Source organism: Zingiber officinale, chromosome 8A (genome assembly GCF_018446385.1).
Source record: "Zingiber officinale cultivar Zhangliang chromosome 8A, Zo_v1.1, whole genome shotgun sequence".
Classification (NCBI taxonomy): domain Eukaryota; kingdom Viridiplantae; phylum Streptophyta; class Magnoliopsida; order Zingiberales; family Zingiberaceae; genus Zingiber; species Zingiber officinale.
Genome location: NC_056000.1, coordinates 64,500,651 through 64,517,983, shown reverse-complemented (window position 1 = coordinate 64,517,983; position 17,333 = coordinate 64,500,651). Strand labels below are relative to the sequence as shown.

Genomic DNA, 17,333 nt, shown 5'->3' with positions numbered 1-17,333 from the left:
ACACAACTCCTGTATTCTTTTCCTACCAATAGTCTTAGCAATTAACGAATGTAAGAGGCTTCTCCACCTTCATCGAAGAAGATTTTTAGAGCTTTCATTTGTCCTTGGATTAACAACCACCTAAGTTGTAACCAAGTAAACCATGCGCCTCTTTCTTCATTTTCTTGTTTTTTATTTTTATTATACTATTACTGCTAATCTGAGTTGAACGGTCGAGAAAGGTGTTGTTTTATTTTTTTGTTGATAGATAAACTCAACCCCCTCTTACGGGCCCTATCTAGTCCAACAAAGATATCAAGTCTTTGAATCCGTATCTGGTAAGTGGTTTTACGACTCGTCTCATTCTGCCATCAGCTATAGTGTGATGCTCCATGTACTTTGATCTAGAATCATCAGAGTCATGAGTCTCTAGCTCCACCTGCACAACATCTTTCTCCATATTGTTCTATGGTGTTTCTTTTCCTTCTTCCCGAGTACGTTGTAATATAACTTTCTCGTCAAATATTACATCTCTACTAATCACCACCTTATTTGCCTTATGATCCCAAAGCTTGAAGCCTTTAACTCTTTTTTGATACCTCAAAAAAATAAACTTCTTTGACTTTGCATCCAGCTTTAAGCTTTTCTCACTAGATATGTGCAATAGGTTAGATATCCAAAAACTTGAAGATGAGAGTAATCTACTTGATTCCTTGTCTATACTTTCTTTGATACTTTGGCTTCTAGTGCTACCCTTGGTGATCTATTAATGAGATAGCATGTTATGTTAACCGCTTCTGACTATAAATTCTTTCCTAGCCCTGCATTCAACCTGAGACATCTTGTCTTCTCAATGATTGTCCTGTTTAACCTTTCTGTCACCCCGTTCTGCTGAGGTGTCCTGTGAATTGAGAAATGCCTCATTATCCCATGCAGCTCATAAAATTCCTGAAACATTGAATCTGTGTACTCAGTCTCATTGTCTGACCTAAGGTATTTGATCTTCCTTCCAGTCTGGTTCTCCACTTCAGTTTTCCACAGTTTAAACTTTGTAAAAGTTCCCGACTTGTGACTCATAAAGTATACCTTGACCTTTTGTCAGTAATCATCAGTAAAACTCACAAAATACAAGTGCCCTTCATGTGATGCTATACTAGTTATCCCTAGAGATCTGTATATATGTACTTCAGAATCCCCTTTGTTTTGTTTGTTGTCGTCTTGAATTACATTGTGTTTTGTTTCCAAGAACACAAAATTTATAAAATTTAAGCTTGCACATTTTGACACCCAACAACAAATCTCTCTTGTGAGTTCTAGTTCTCATGTTCACCCATATTCCCTAGCTGCATATACCACATGATAGTATTATCTGATTCAGACTCCACCGAGGCGACTCCACCTACAACTATAGTCTTTATCAACTTATAGTTGTTCTCTACTAACTTTTGTCCTTTCAGTATCGTCAGAGCTCCCTTGCTAACTTTTATCACTCCGCTTATTGATTTGTAACTACAACTAATATCATCTAGTGTATCTAGCGAGCTCAAGTTCTTCTTTAGCTCTGATATCATTTGTTGTGCCCAAAGGATATTCACATATCTTCACAATGGTATGATATTGTTCACTTTGGGCCTAAACCTTCATGGCTTTATTCTTGGGCTTCACCCAAAGGGTCTCATGTCAATGGAGATATCTTACATCTTTTTAAATTCATGATCCTTCCTAAATCTTTTCAATGTGGAACTTTGATTGAATCCCAACACCAACATATCATAGAAACAAGATAGAAAACATACATAGATCAAAGGAAAGTATTCACATCACATGGAAATTACTCCCTAACCCTAAAATCCAGCAAATTACCCCCATAAACATGGGTTACAACTAGCAAACATGCTTAACAATCTCAATCAAACAATTTAGAAATCAGAGAAAGTAGAAAAGAGGAAGAAATGCTCAGATTACTTGAAGAATCCTTTTCCTAGATGTTCCTGATGGCTCCTTGGTACATGGATGGCTTCAGAATGACTTTAAACACTCCTTCTCCGCCACCTTGGGGTCCTTGGACGACCCCCAAATCGAGACCTCTAATTTGATTGAATGAATCACCTTTTATAGTCGTTGGGATTGGTTGCTCTCCACGGGTCATGCCGCTGGGTACACTTGCCCGTGGTGAGGCGTTGCGCACTCATATCCCGTGGCCACGGTCCATGGCACTAGCCACGGGCACCCGTGGTGTGGCGACAGAGCCTGCCATGGGTCATGGCGCTGGTCACGAACACCCGTGGCGTGGCGGCAAAGCCTGCTACTGGCCATGACACTGGCCATGACCGCCCGTGGCGCTAGCCACAACCGCCCGTGGCATGGCGGCAAAGCATGCCATGGGGCGTGGCGCTGGCCATGACCGCCTGTGGCTAGGTAGGGCTCCTTTCCATGGTCTTTTTTACACCTTGTTTCATTCCAATCTTCACTTCTGTCATCTAAAATAAACTAGAGCGGTATATAGGAATAATAAAATATGAAAAATGAAGTATAGAATCAAGTTATCTCAAATTATACATGTAAAAGTGGATCGAATGTAGTACAAAAATATGGTAAAAACCTTATATACTTCAACACTTATCAGCGGCTATGGGGCTTGATTGCTGGGCTAAGGTTGCTGGGAGATCGTGACACCAGATAGCCAACAATCACAATCGATAGGTGATTAGGTAATCACGTAGCTAGGTTGAGCGACTAGGGTGACTAGGCAATTGGGTCGCAGTCACGCGGCAGTGACGGATTTTTTTAAATTATATATATATATATATACACACACACGAATCTGATATCCTGCGTGACGCGCACAGTACACGACTGTGCGCGTCGCGCAGGATATCATCTTTGAGCTTTGTTTTTTTTGTTTTTTTAATTAATTTAAATAAAAAAATAATAAGGTTTTATTTTTAAAGGTGATGTTCGGGTTATAATTTGTAAGTTTTTTTAAGATTTTATCTCTAGGGTTCAAATTTTTCAATTGAATTATAGTATTTAATAAAATAAAAAAAATAAAAAAAAAATTAAATATTTATGAAATATTATAATATATTTAGGGGATATATTCATGGATTAGAGATTTACATAAGGAGATATTGATTTTTTAAAATTTAAAATCTAAAAAATAATAGATATTGTCTGTTATTTATTATTATTTTTTTTAAATTTTGAATTAAAAATTTTAATTAAAATATTTTTTAAAGATTTTATTTTAGGATTGATGCTTCTTAATTGAGTTATAAATTTTAAGCTATTTTTTTATAAAAAATTTATCACTAGGATTCAGACTTCCTAATTGAGTTATAATATTTAGTAAAAAAAAAAATTAAAAATGAAATAAATTTATATATATATACAGAAAAAGAAATGTACCTTTTAAAAAATATATAAATATGGTATGCTTTTTAAAAGAATTTTACAAATCAAATGCGCTATTTGGTAAACGCCGTTTTATTTAGATATATATTCTTTTTAATTAATTAATTCCTTTTAAAACCCGATTTTCTGGTTCAAAATTTCTATTATTGTATTCGTGACTAATTATATTTCATTTAAAAGATCGAATTTTCGCTAGAGTTTCTATAAATTATTCTGTGCGTTGGTTATCTTCTTTGTTTGAACAGTTCGAGCTTTTGATTAGCTCGTTGATGGCTTTTGCTCTTCCGCATTTTCTCAATCCTGTTCCAAACGTCTTATTTCTGGTATTCCTATATGCCATAATGTCAAGTTTGTCAGTAAAGCTGCGATTTTTATGTCTATATCTTCGTTAATCTGGAAGAATTAATGGTTATAGTCACAGGATTGCCAATTATTTGTTGTTGCAGGTCTTCATTTCTAGATTCTGAAGCTTGATCTCTGCAAGTGAGAGCATAGACATGATCACAGAAGATGACTAGGAGTCAAACTTCTAATTGGAATGGTAGTCGTTGTCTCTATGAGACAAAAGGGACATATGGTTATGGTAATGTAATTTGGCCTACAGAAACTACAGTGGATGGTGAATATGTCCAACCCATAAAACGGATACACAAACCATGGCTGCTGCCACTTACTCGAGAATTGAAGATCCCAATTGCAATTTTGATACTTTATCGGTAATAATTCTAACTTTCTTATCTTTTTAGGTACCTTTGTGATTTTCTTTTTGTTGGTTCTTTCTGAACTTGAAGAATTGATGGTTGTTCTAGTACTCCCTAGTAAGTTAAATATCATTATTGGCATAATTTAAAGCAAAATTATGGTATTCGTTAGATAGATGTTTCCTTCATTCCTTGTAGAAGGTAAATCAAAGTACAATTTCTCCAGCACACATTGTGATCAACTATTCTTGAAATCTACAATTATGGACTTAGAATTATGTTCAAAAGTTGCCTCAAGTTGAAATATGTTGGATGCTTGTTTGTGTAGATTAATTACTTTGATTTTGGCATTAGTGCTGTGCTAAATATATATGTAGCATTGCTATGATCTTTATGCAAGTCTTTTGTGTATTGGGCAATACAACCTCCAAGGCTCTTCTTTTTATGTTAGTGTATTTCATCAGATTCACTAAATGTCTGGTCTTCGCATTTGAGACTATTCTTTTTAGTATGAAATATTGATTATACTTTCTTGTTTTTTAGTTTCCTCATCTTCATCCGCATGGTTTGTCTTGGACTATTTCTTGGTTGGAGAATTAGACACAAAAATGAGGATGCAATTTGGTTGTGGGAAATATCTATTGTTTGTGAGTTCTGGTTTACATTCTCCTGGCTATTAGATCAGTTGCCGAAGTTGTGCCCTTTAGACCGTGCCACTGACCTTGTTGTATTAAAGGAGAAGTTTGAGACTGCTACATTTAACAATCCCACTGGAAAATCTGATCTCCCAGGAATCGATGTGTTTGTTTCCACATCCAATACAAAGGAAAAACCTTCATTTGTAATAGCAAACACCATACTTTCTATCCTCGCTGCTGATTACCCTGTTGAAAAACTATCTTGTTATGTTTCTGATGATGGTGGTTCCCTTCTAACTTTTGAGTCGATTGCTGAGGCTGTTAGTTTTGCCAATATTTGGGTTCCTTTCTGTCGTAAACATGGTATTGAGCCTAGAAATCCAGAAAGTTACTTTAATTTGAAGAGGTATTCATACAAGAACAGGGTACATACAGATTTTGTCAACGACCGGAGACGGGTAAAGAGAGAGTATCATGAATTCAAGGTTCGGATCAATGGTTTGAGTAAGTTAATTAGCCAGCGATCTGATTCATACCAGCTGCGGGAAGAAATCAAAACAATGAAACAGCGAATAGAGGTTGCTGGTGATGATCCAGTAAAACGAATTTCTAAAGCTACATGGATGGCTAATGGCACCCACTGGCCTGGAACTTGGATAAACCCCTCTTCGGAGCATACTGAGGACGATCATGCTGGAGTGATTCAGGTATTACCAGTATTACTTTGTTGCCTTCATGTATAAGCTGGTAATTTAATTATATTTGCTGTTTCCTTATGATCGAACTTTTTTTGTGCATATGTTGAGTTTGCTCTTCTTAAGGATCAGCAGCAATAAAATTTTGTTGATGATCTCTGCAGCATAAACTCTAGTTTCTGTTAATAATTGCTACTCACCTCTACTAGCTAGATTTCAAGTTTTGACTGAATTTTATATAGATCTGTTATTTTGGTGAAGCAATTGTAGTCGCTACACAATCCAAAAATCAAACATTAACTCAGTGAAAATCTGTTTATGTTTTAGATAATGTTAAAGCCTCCGAGTGACGAACCATTATTTGAATAATGAAGAGGATACGCCTTTAGATTTTACCAACATTGATACTCGTCTACCCTTGCTGGTCTATGTTTCCCGTCAGAAGCACCCAGATTATCACCACAACGAAAAGGCTGGGGCTATGAATGCTCTTGTCCGTGCCTCTGCAATTATGTCTAATGCTCCTTTTATTCTCAGCTTGGACTATGACCACTGTGTGTACAACTCACAGGCCCTTCGAGAAGGTATGTGCTTCATGATGGATCGTGGTGGCGATCAGCTTTGCTATGTTCAGTTTCCGCAGTGTTATCGGGGCTGTTATGCGAACGACAATAAAATCTTCTTTGATGCCAACATGAGAGGACTTGATGGACTCCAAGGTCCAGTTTGTGTTGGTACTGGTTGCCTCTTCCGACGAATTGCTCTTTATGGCTTTGATCCTCCTCGACCCAAAGACCATCACATAGGTTGCGAAAACCACTCCTCAGCCAGAACATACGAGGAGACAAAATTTGGATACCCGTCCTTTCTCATTGCTTCTATTCCAGTTGTCGAGCTCCAAGGTCGGTCTCTTGCCGATCATCCTGCCGTTAAGTATGGTCGTCAGCCTGGTATTCTCAGTTCTGCTCCCAGGGAACTTGTTGATGCATCCACTGTTGCTGAAGCTCTCAGTGTTATTTCATGCTGGTACGAAGACGAGACTGAGTGGGGTCAGCGTGTTGGATGGATTTATGGGTCCGTGATTGGAGATACTGTTACTGGCTATAGGATGCATAACAGAGGTTGGAAGTCTGTCTATTGTGTAACCAAACCCGATGCCTTCCGTGCGATACCTCCAAGTAACTTAGCTGAACGGCTCCATGAAATGTTTCGATGGGCAACGGGCTCTGTCGAGGTCTTCTTCTCCCGTAACAATGCATTACTTGCGAGTTCAAGAATGAAGATCCTTCAGAGGGTTGCATACCTCAACGTCGGGATCTACCCATTCACCTCCATCTTCCTCGTTGTTTATTGCTTCTTACCAGCGATCTCACTGTTCACAGGGCAGTTCATTGTGCCAACCCTCAATGTGACATTCCTCACGTACCTTCTCCTCATCACTCTCACACTCTGCCTGCTCTCAATTCTCGAGACCATGTGGTCCGGCATCACGTTCGAAGAATGGTGGCGAAATGAGCAGTTCTGGCTGATCGGAGGAACCAGTGCCCACTTCGGTGCTGTGCTCCAGATGTTTCTGAAGTTGATCGCCGGTATTGTGATCTCTTTCACTCCCACATGGGAGTTAGAAGACGACGAAGACGGTGAGTTTTCCGACACCTGTCTTATGATACTGCCCATCACCATCATGATGGCCAATTTGATTGCGATTGCGGTCGGAATTAGCCGCACCATACACAACACTATACCACAGTGGAGCAAGTTGTTGGGCGGTGTTTCCTTCAGCTTCTGGGTGTTGGCACACCTCTACCCTGTTGCAAAAGGACTCGTGGAACAGAGAAGGAGGTACTTGATAATGGTTTGGTCCGGTCTCCTTTCAATTACTTTATTACTATCTGTTTGGTCCTTCACTTTGGCTTGATTCATTTTATTTTTGCATTTTCAAATAATTGGCAAAGATATCGAGGATTGCAATGTAGCTTAGTAATGAACTTGTATACTTTGACAAGATGCATGATTAATTTTTAACCAGAGTGATTCATCTTTTCCCATATAATTTTTAAATTTAAAATTTGTCTAACTAAAAATCTCAGTTGTAGTTGAGTTGACAATGTCTCTCTTTTTATTCTTTTGAGTATTTTTTACAAGACATAGTAATTATCATAAAACTAACTAATTTGATAAAGAAAATGCAAAGATATTGTAACAAATTATCCATACTATATAAAAATAATAATGAAAGGGATCTCTCTTTCATTCTCTGAGTCTCTATTATTTTCATAATGCTCTTTAAAGCATTGAAATTGTCAACTGTTTTGTGATTTTAATGCCTAATTCATCAGGGGTGAAATAATAACTGTGTTCATGAATCTTAAGTAAGTTATGGAAGGTATTTTAAAAAGAGAGATAAAAGAAGGTTTCACAATTCTATGAAATAAAGTGAACATTATGGTAATTTTGAGATAAGCCCCTTGATGTTTCTTCATTACACTGAGACACCTTGCTTCCCAATTTCTTATGTGCTGCAAATTGGTTATGCGAGTTGGGCTAGTCTAATTTGCTATATATATATATATATATATATATATATATATATATATATATATATATGATTGTTATGGTGCGTGTGTGTATATATATAGGGTCGTTGTGATGCATGACTCCCCATGTGTGTCTCCGTCCACGCCTCTCACAAACATCCGACCACGTAGATTTGGTGAGCTCCCGGACTAATGACACTGATCGCACTCCACTACATAGTTTGGTGAGTTCCTGGGTTAAGGACATCGGTCGCGCTCAACCACTTAGAATTTTGGTGAGCTCCCAGGCTAAAGACACCGATCATGCTCAACCACATAACTAAATAAACAAGAATATAAACATGAACGTAACATGAACAAAATATGAACATATACATAACAAAATCATAAACATAGTAGTACCGTAACATAAGTTATTGATGAAACTACTTACTTATAGAAATTGTTTTCATGCTCGTAAACATCCATAACACCTTATTATATCCAACAACTAGCATACAAAATTCCGAATCATATGGATTTCGAGTTCCTACACACATGGTATATCATTCTAAATAGTGAATAACGCGCATATAATTTCCATAAAACCTCCCTATCATACCAAAGCAATGAAACCGAAACCACATCTGCATACCCTCTATAACCCATCCATGCATATAATTTCCATTGAGCATCATTAACATAATAAAGTATTAAAACCGTGCCACACATGCATAACCCTTTATAACCCACACATGCATATAATTTCCATTAAGCATCATTAACATGCTAAAGTATTGAAACCGAACCACACGTGCATACCCTTTTATCATAGATCACAAAAGACGTAATTGTGTTTTGCATGCCAAAACTTGAACCATGGAAAGAGGAATTAAATTTTTCATGGAAGCAACTAGCAAAAAGGAGAATGCAAGCTAACAGGGGCAATTTTTCATCAACGGTATCAAACCATACCTCCATAGGTTATATGCACTAATTTATATGTGGTGTACGTATAATTCAATTAATGCATATCAAGAGTGCTAGGATCCTAATTCCATAAAATTATAGAATTAATTAGAGCATTAAACAAGGTTAGGAACATGCACAACCTTCCTAAAGCGAGAATATGATAGGCAACCATTACAATTTAGTGAAGGAACTACCCTCCTCAAGAGATCTGAAATACTCCATCTATTCAAACCTTTAAAACTTAAGAAGAGAATTTAAACTAACGCATCATACCTCAACCTATGGTATCCGAAGTTCACCAACCATAGAAACTAACTAAAGCATTACAAGTTAGGGAACATGCCTTCGATTTCTCCCTTCTTTGACTTCCCGTGGAGCTCTAGGACCGGTGGAGAATGATAGGAAGGGTGGAGCTTCTTATGGCCGGGCATCCAAAAATCCCCTAGAGCCTTTGAAAGTAGGGTTTTAAAGAGATAAAAGGTTAGGACTTTGTCTAAATTCTATCAATTAGTTTATTTGTTATACTAAGTCTTTATAAAAATTCATATATATATTGATCCTGTCGGAAAGATGAGAAGACGGACCTGCCGGTGTGACGTGTCTGGAAGGTTGACCGCATCTCCATGACCCGGATGATAAGCTGTCTTCTGTGTTGACCGAGTCATCAAAAGTCCTCCAGTCAACAATCCTTGCATCCAGTGACCGGGTAGCCCCGATCTCTGGTACCTCGGTGCTCGAGGCGAATTCCACAAGTATATAAGCAGCTGAATACTAATAACAGAATAGTGAAATAAATGCAGGAAAAGCACCGTAACGTACCCTGGCCCCGGGGGGGGCGCCCTCGGATGGATCGGTGAGCTGGTCGTGATGCTGATCGAGTCATCGTGTGGCGACATGGGATCCAATTCAGCAAGGGTCCCATGAGACGGCTCGTAGGCCGGATTTGATAGCGGCTCGTAGGCCGGCACACGGCACGCAGGCCGGATAATACGAATGACTTACAAGCATAATAATGGTGCGAAGAATGAAATACAACGACACGATGGCCGGATCCACATCGGCTCACAAGCCGAACATAATCTTGGCACGAAGGCCGGAATAAGCAAACCTGAGCCCGTCAAATGACGACTGCTCGGAGGGTGATGACGGCTGCCCGGAGGTGTTGGTGGCTGCAGCAGTGGCTGCCGGAGGTGACGGCGCTGGACGCCGGAGGCACCTGCTGCCGGAGACGCCGCCGGGAGAGGAGGTGGCGCTGGACGGCGGGAGAAGCTGCGATGGTCGCTACACACGACGACGGTGGCCGCCGGACTCGGCAGCTGGACGCTGTGGCTGTGAGTGGCGCTGCGAGGAGGTGTAGCAGCGGAGATGTTGCTGCCTGCAGCAAGGTAGGATACGTCCGGAGCCCTTCGCTGGCAGTAGTGGCGCCGACACCCACAACACCTCGGCGGAGGAAGGGACGAAGGCTAGGATCGGAGTGGCGACACTCGTGATGTGGGCGGTGGCAAGGAAAGGCCGCGTGTGGGGAGCTCCGACCGGTGGCAGCGGCGGCGGCGGCATCCGGAAGGAAATGATGGCGGCGGCGCGATGCCTACGTCGCGAGGAGGAGGAGAGCAACAGAGGTAGCTGCGGGCGAAGGCCCCGGCAAACAGTGCAAGATGGGGAGGAAGAAGATCTCCCTTCCTTCATGCTGGCGGCGGCCTCCAGAAATGAAAACCCTCCTTCTATGCTGCTGTGAATAGTGCTTAAAAGCACTCAAAACCCTAAAAGCCCTCAACTACTAAATGACACCAATGCCCTCCTTCTCATTAATTCCTCTCATACCCCAAGCAATATCCGCATCACAAGCCTCCCCTTCAAGTCTAGTCGAAGGAGGCGCAAGTCCGACTGACTAGACAAGTCTATTGCAAAGGGCTGAACCGCTCTCAATATCAAAGTCAAATCGCTGAACCCAATGTACAATGTCACCTGAGCGGTCGATATAGTAATGGTGTCGCAAGAGATGGCAACGATGTCGAACGGACCAAGTCGATAACTTAGCAGATGCCAAGCGAGCGGCAAAACAGTAAGAGTGCGACGAGTAAAATGATAACCGACCGAGCGATACGTGGGGTGCCGAGCGGACCGAGCGATCGAACGGATACCGATCGGGTGGAGACGTTGGGCGGACGATGCTAAGCGTGCGACTGCGAAGATGCTAACCGAAGGATCGAGAGAATGTTGACCGGGCGAACGAGCGATCAATGCCGAACGGGCAATCGAGAAAATGTCGACCAATAGATCGGAAAATACCGACATGGTGCCACCAAGCTGTCGAGCAAATAAGTGCGTGGCTAGGTGGATGATCGGGTGTAGGATCAAGCAGTTGCCCGAGTGCCAACAAAGCGATGAAAAATAGGGTCGAGTGGCTACTAAGCAAGCTACCGGGCAAACACCAAGGGAGAACCCGGGCAAATACTGAGCGAGAGATGTAGCAGTGCTAGGCCGAAGTGGAGCCCGAAAACAGAGCGGGAGCATAGCCCGTGAAATCGAATGCGCAAAGACGAAGTCCTGAGCCGAACGGGCGCATCGCACGTGAATTGAACTGGAGTGTAGCCCCTGAGCCGAAGTTGCATGGAGGCGAAAGTCGTGAGCCGAACGGGCACATAGCTTAGGACATATTCTGGTCCGAAACCATTGGAGGTGTTCTTGTCCGCGACCATCGGAGATAGCTCAACCCCGAATGGGAGAGATAGAATATTCGAAGCTGGTCCGAGACCAGTGACGAACGCTCGACCCGGAACGGGGGAGATAAAATATCTGGAGCTGGTCCGAGACCAGTGACGAACGCTCGACCCCGAACGGGGGAGATAAAATATCTGGAGCTGGTCCGAGACCAGTGACGAACGCTCGACCCCGACCGAGGGAGATAGATGCTAGTAAAGACTGCTCGACCCCAAACGGGGGAGATAGATGCTCGCCAAGAATGCTCGACCCCGAACGGGGGAGATAAAATATATGATGTGCTGATCCACGACCGGTGAAGGCTGCTCGACCCCGAACGGGGGAGATATAATATCTGATAGTGACGACTGCTCGACCCCGAATGGGAGAGATGAAATAACTGAAGCTGGTCCGAGACCAGTGAAGACCGCTCGACCCCGAACGGGGGTGATGAAATAACTGAAGTTGGTCCGAGACCAGTGAAGACCACTCGACCCCGAACGGGGGAGATGAAATAACTGAAGCTAGTTCGAGACCAGTGAAAACCACTCGACCCCGAACGGGGGAGATGAAATAACCAATAAGCTGGTCCGAGACCAGTGAAGACGGCTCGACCCCGAACGGGGGAGATAACTGCTCTAATAAGCTCGACCCCGAATGGGGGAGATGAAATATCCGAAGCTGGTCCGTGAAGATGAGGGTTTAACGTCGCCGCTCGACGGTCTTCAAGTCGGGGTTTTAATAGTCGCCGGTTCGACTCTAGAGTTTAACGTCGCCGCTCGACGGTCTTCAAGCCGGGGTTTTTATAGTCGCCGGTTCGACTCTAGAGTTTAACGTCGCCACTCGACGGTCTTCAAGCCGGGGTTTTTATAGTCGCTGGTTCGACTCTAGAGTTTAACGTCGCCGCTTGACGGTCTTCAAGCCGGGTTTTTTATAGTCGCCGGTTCGACTCTAGAGTTTAACGTCGCCGCTCGACGATCTTCAAGCCGGGGTTTTTATAGTCGTCGGTTCGACTCTAGAGTTTAACGTCGCCGCTCGACGGTCTTCAAACCGGGTTTTTTATAGTCGCCGGTTCGACTCTAGAGTTTAACGTCGCCGCTCAACGGTCTTCAAGTCGGGGTTTTTATAGTCGCCAGTTCGACTCTAGAGTCTAACGTCGCCGCTCGACGGTCTTCAAGCCGGGATTTTTATAGTCGCTGGTTTGACTCTAGAGTTTAACGTCGCCGCTCGACGGTCTTCAAGCCGAGGTTTTTATAGTCGCCGGTTCGACTCTAGAGTTTAACGTCGCCGCTCGACGGTCTTCAAACCGGGGTTTTTATAATCGCCGGTTTGACTCTAGGGTTTAACGTCAGAGCTTGATGGTCTTCTAATAAAACTCAAACCCGGTCGACCGGCACGGGGTCTTCAACATCGAGCTTGTGGCTCGGATAATATACGCCCGGCGGATCGGCACGGGATCTTCGTCATCGAGCCGATGGCTCGGATAATATACGCCCGGCCGATCGACACGGGGTCTTCGTCATCGAGCCGATGGCTCGGATAATATATGCTCGGCCAATCGGCACGGGGTCTTCGTCATCGAGCCGATGGCTCGGATAATATACGCCCGGCTGATCGGCATGGGGTCTTCGTCATCGAGTCAGTGGCTCGGATAATATACGCCCGGCCGATCGGCACGGGGTCTTCGTCATCGAGCCGGTGGCTCAGATAATATACGCCCGGCCGATCGATACGGGGTCTTCGTCATCGAGCCGATGACTCGGATAATATACGCCCGGCCGATCGGCACGGGGTCTTCGTCATCGAGCCGGTGGCTCGGATAATATACGCCAGGCCGATCGGCACGGGGTCTTCGTCATCAAGCCGATGGCTCGGATAATATACGCCCGGCCGATCGGCACGGGGTCTTCGTCATCAAGCCGGTGGCTCGGATAATATACGCCCGGCCGATCGGCACGGGGTCCTTTGACATCGAGCCCGTGGCTCGGATATGATGGAAACCCGGCCGACTAGCACAGGAGTCCTCGCTCGAGAAACCATGCTAAATTCTATGACTGAAAGATAATTAAACTGAAAAACTGACCTGCCGACCAGCAGAGGATCTAACCAAATTTCTCGACTCCCGAATACCCGTGGAGTGAGAAGGATACGATATACTCGTCGAAACCCATCAAGGCCATGAGGATGGCAGAATTTTCCGGGTCGTCCATCTTCACGTTCCAGACTAGGTGTGTTCCCACAGACGGCGCCAATTTGATCCTGTCGGGAAGCTGAGAAGACGGATCTGCCGGTGTGACGTGTCTGGAAGGTTGACAACATCTCTATGACCCAGATGGTAAGCTGTCTTCTGTGTTGACCGAGTCTTCAAAAGTCCTCCAGTCAACAATCCCTGCATCTAGTGACCGGGTAGCCCCGATCTCTGGTACCTCGGTGCTCGAGGCGAATTCCACAAGTATATAAGCAGCTGAATACTAATAACAGAATAGTGAAATAAATGCAGGAAAAGCACCGTAACGTACCCTGGCCCCGGGGGGGCGTCCTCGGATGGATCTGTGAGCTGGTCGTGATGTTGATCGATTCATCGTGTGGCGACATGGGATCCAATGCAGCAAGGGTCCCATGAGACGGCTCGTAGGCCGGATATGATAGTGGCTCGTAGGCCGGCACACGGCACGCAGGCCGGATAATACGAATGACTCACAAGCATAATAATGGTGCGAAGAATGAAATACAACGGCACGATGGCCGGATCCATATCGGCTCACAAGCCGAACATAATCTTGGCGTGAAGGCCGGAATAAGCAAACCTGAGCCCGTCAGATGACGACTGCTCGGAGGGTGATGACGGCTGCCCGGAGGTGTCGGTGGCTGCAGCAGTGGCTGCCGGAGGTGACGGCGCTGAACGCCAGAGGCGCCGGCCGCCGGAGGCGCTGTGGCGCTGCTGGAAGAAGCGGCACCTGCTGCGGAGACTTCGCCGGGAGAGGAGGTGGCGCTAGACGGCGGGAGAAGCTGCGATGGTCACTACACACGACGACGGTGGCCGCCGGACTCGGCAGCTGGACGCTGTGGCTGTGAATGGCGCTGCGAGGAGGTGTAGCAGCGGAGATGTTGTTTCCAGCAGCAAGGTAGGCTATGTCCGGAGTCCTTCGCTGGCAGTAGTGGCGCCGGCACCCGCAACACCTCGGCGGAGGAAGGGACGAAGGCTAGGATCGGAGTGGCGACACCCATGATGTGGGCGGTGGCAAGGAAAGGCCGCGTGTGGGGAGCTCCAACCGGTGGCAGCGGTGGCGGCGGCATCCGGAAGGAAATGATGGCGGCGGCGCAATGCCTACGTCGCGAGGAGGAGGAGAGCAGCGGAGGTAGTGGCCGGCGAAGGCCGGCGATGGCCTTGGCAAATAGTGCAAGATGGGGAGGAAGAAGATCTCCCTTCCTTCATGCTGGCGGTGACCTCTAGAAACAAAAACCCTCCTTCTATGCTGCTGTGAACAGTGCTTAAAAGCACTCAAAACCCTAAAAGCCCTCAACTACTAAATGACACCAATGCCCTCCTTCGTCTCGTTAATTCCTCTCATACCCCCAAGCAATATCCGCATGATATATATATATATATATATATATATATATATATATATATATATATATATATATATATATATATAATCCACATATTATTTCTATTTATTATCTAACGTTATCTCTATCCTATTTTCCTTATCAATTAAGTTATTTGTTATACTAAGTCTTTATAAAGTTTCATATCCATATATGTATTTATCTTATATAATTCACATATTATTCCTACTTATTATCTAACGTTATCTCTATCCTATTTTCTTATATAATTTATATTACATATAATATCTTATCTATTTTTATTCATTTCATATATTATTGTATTATAATCTCCTAGTTATTATCTACCCGTTATTTTGATCCTATATTTTTTTTATCATTATTTTTGTAATAGTCAATATAACTATAGGTTATAAATAGTAAGTCTTTATATATTTATATCTTACTATTTTATTAATATAATTCAATACTCTAAATTTCCTTAATTAGGTCTATTTATGTAAATAAACTTTTAATTAAATCCAATGAATAATTACAATTAGCAAAATAAATATCCCTAATTAATTTTTTTTAAAAAAAAATATAATTAAATTATAATTTAATTCAATAAATTTCCTTAATTAAATAAGTGATTTTGGACACTACAGTTACAGTAGTATATATATATATATATATACACACCGCAATAAGAGCTTCCCATCTGTACAAGTTTTTTCTAAAACTAGCGGACATTAGGCTCACATAACCAGCATTATTAAGGTTGTAAATAAATTAAACGTTCATGAACATGTTTAATATTCAGTTTAGTAAGAACTTTTTTATGTTCGTTTAATATACATAAGAATAATTAAACAAAAAAGCTTGAACAACTCATTAAAATAAGCAAATAAGTTTAAATACATATGTGTTCAACTTTGTGAACAATATTCATGAATAACGTTCGTGAACAATATTCACAAATCATATCTATTAATAAAACTCTTTTCAATATGATAAATAAATAATAAAATAAATAAATAAATTTAAATTATTAAGTTCAATAACCAATTAAATAACTAAAAGTTTTAAACAATCAAACAAACTTAAATTGAGAGCTTGATAATATCTAAACGAACCAAACTCAAACTGAATTGAGAGCTTGATAACATTTAAACATAACCAACCACAAGTCAAAATTTAAATAATCTCAAGCTCATAATAAATAAACTATGTCAAACTTGAACAATCATGTTAAAAATTTGATTAATTTTAAATTCAGACGCTCAACTCAATTATCTTATTAAATAAATTTAAATATCCAAAAGTTTCCATAAACTCAACTCATTTATAATATATACCGCATATATATGTATATATATCATAAGAGCTTCCCATTGTACGAGTTTTGTCTAAAACAAGTGGATATTAGGCTCGCGTAACTAGCACTAACAAATGGAATATTTTCACACGTCATCCCCTACTACAACAACAAGCTTTCAACTATCTAAACAACAGATTACTTCTCGAGTAAACCGTAGTTAGACAGACCCACCCACAGAGACTAGCAAACCGTACTTTGACAGATCACATACACGGAGAGGGAGATGGACGAAAACGTACATAGACGGTGGCATGCAGTGGGCGGTTGGGGAAGAGGCATGCCATCCTAAACCCTACACCCTCGTTACCCTACATGATTCCTTCTCACAACCGTTTGTTTCTTCGTACGAGTTTTTCGCACATCATCTACAATTCTATATAAAGCGTAACATGACTCCTCTTCGTCTCGTGTCCGAGCCATAATACAAATTCCTTAACAGAAAGCCGTGGCAGCTCCTCTCCTACCCAACCAGAAGCCGAGCCACTCTACACGATTCCGTCTCTCGGTACGAGTTTTGCTACGGCTAGCTGCACGACCTCGAGTCCTTCTTACAAATTTACAACCTCGAGTTTTGCCACGGCTGCGCGACTCACGAAGCTTCTCGACGACTCCTCTCCGTTTCGTGCACACGGATCAACCCGCCTTCGCTCCACATCCCTTCATTCTTTCTTCTCCTTCACCACCTCGTCAGCTCAGCTCCGCTCCGTGAGGGTGCGCCACACTCCGTCAGATCTGCATTCTGTGCTACACCGCCGACCTCGAGGTAAGTGATCTGAACTTTGGTA

At 42.7% G+C, this 17,333-nt stretch overlaps 1 pseudogene; it reads left to right on the top strand.

Annotated features, from left to right (window-relative positions):
- The first annotated feature begins 3,903 nt into the window (after window positions 1-3,903).
- On the top strand, window positions 3,904-7,345 carry LOC122010917 (annotated as a pseudogene).
- The last annotated feature ends 9,988 nt before the right edge of the window (window positions 7,346-17,333 follow it).